At 40.7% G+C, this 1610-nt stretch overlaps 1 protein-coding gene across 1 annotated transcript in view; it reads right to left on the bottom strand.

Moving 5' to 3' along the window:
- LOC102194881 (uncharacterized) overlaps window positions 1–1610 on the bottom strand; it is a 27768-nt gene that overhangs the window by 8948 nt on the left and 17210 nt on the right. The window lies entirely within an intron of this gene.

Genomic DNA, 1610 nt, shown 5'->3' with positions numbered 1-1610 from the left:
CGTTCTTTTTATGTTGACTTATTTTTATTTTCAACAACAGAGATGAGTACGTCATGTTAATCTTTGGAAACATTTTTTATGTTGCTACTTTCGTACAAATGACATCTAAGCCTCTAAAGTTGAAATAAAAGAGGAAAAGCCTGTTAAGAATATGTGGCATTAAATTCATTTGCAACAACAGTAAATATTGTTTGTATGAGGAAGTTGACCTTGAATGCTTCTACCCGCCTACAATACCTTGTAAGACTACTGGATGTGTAGTTACTATGGCGACACTGGAGTACAGTGTTTTATTTCACAGTAAAAATTAAGGAACTGATGTTGTAAAACTTTCTGTATGAGTGTAAGAGGTTTTTTTTCTGCTTCCAACTGTCACTTTTATTTAAATCTTGCATTGACACATACTGTTTCCAATTTAAGTCCTATATTAACTTAATTTATTTGATGAGCCATGCAGCTGCTTAGCAGCGTTGTAGTCAGAACATCACGTAATTTCGATATACATAAATATTTTTTGTTGCTACTTTGTACATTTAATGATTGAATACATAAGAAGTAAAAATGATTAACAACATGTTGTTGGAATAACAGTATTTTGATGATGAATCCTTTATTTGGACCCCTTCCAACCATTCATACATTACACAAACATCACATTGGGGAGACAGGTCGGAGCAGGTAGCATTAAAGAAGTTGCAGTTGTTCTTAATGTCGACCACTGGTCACCAGGTCTATTAATTTCCCGTTGCAAAGCCATATTGCATTCAATAAGCACAGTCTCAGTACTCATGGCTTGCCCTTTGTCAATCAGCCAGCCTTGTGGGGTTTTGAACAGCTGTAACCGCTTTCTTTGTTCTTCAATAAGCCTGGTCCGAGCCAGCTCCGATCAGCCAGAACTCTGTTATCATGGTTCCGAAAAAGGCAGATGTCATTCAGTGTCCTCCATCGAGAGTGTCGCCAGGCACCCGACGCAACCGACCATTGAGTATCCAGCAGCAAACGTCTCTGCAGGACAATCAGGCTCTCCCGAGCCTAGGCTTCTGGTCGAGGGTAGGGTGTCAATTTTGGTAAGGGACCAGTTGATCAAATCAGGTTTTAGAGAGCAAGATTGAGAGTCTCCCTGAGGGTTAGAGTTAGACGAGACTAGACATGGACATAGAAGCCAAGCAGGAAGGATAAAGGAGGGAGAGGGTGAGAGATGCATCCGCCACCGCCAAGAGCTCCCTTATGTGGCAGGTTTTCAGCTAAACTCAGTGCTCATGCCAGTGGACTTCAGACCAGGACAGGCCCTAAGACAAACACTAGCTCACCCCAAGGGAAAAAATCTCAAACACAAGCTAATCGATAAATAACAGGAACAAATTACAAACTTGGAATGCAAGAAAAAAACAGGCAATAAATACAACACCTTAGCAACATTGTGTATGGTGTGCAGTGAGTCCATGGAGCATCCACCCCATAAAAGCATGACAAACATAGAAGAGCCACTTCGACAAGACTCAGATATACATCTGCACCTTATTCTTTAAAGACGAAAGACATATTTTAAAGAGTGCCAATGTTCCCGTTTAGGACCAAGAAGACAGGTGTTTCTGAAGTGGCCGTCTATG

The sequence above is a fragment of the Pundamilia nyererei genome, unplaced genomic scaffold (genome assembly GCF_000239375.1).
Source record: "Pundamilia nyererei isolate P.nyererei 1_Seehausen unplaced genomic scaffold, PunNye1.0 scaffold00210, whole genome shotgun sequence".
Classification (NCBI taxonomy): domain Eukaryota; kingdom Metazoa; phylum Chordata; class Actinopteri; order Cichliformes; family Cichlidae; genus Pundamilia; species Pundamilia nyererei.
This window is presented reverse-complemented; position numbering and strand designations above follow the sequence as displayed.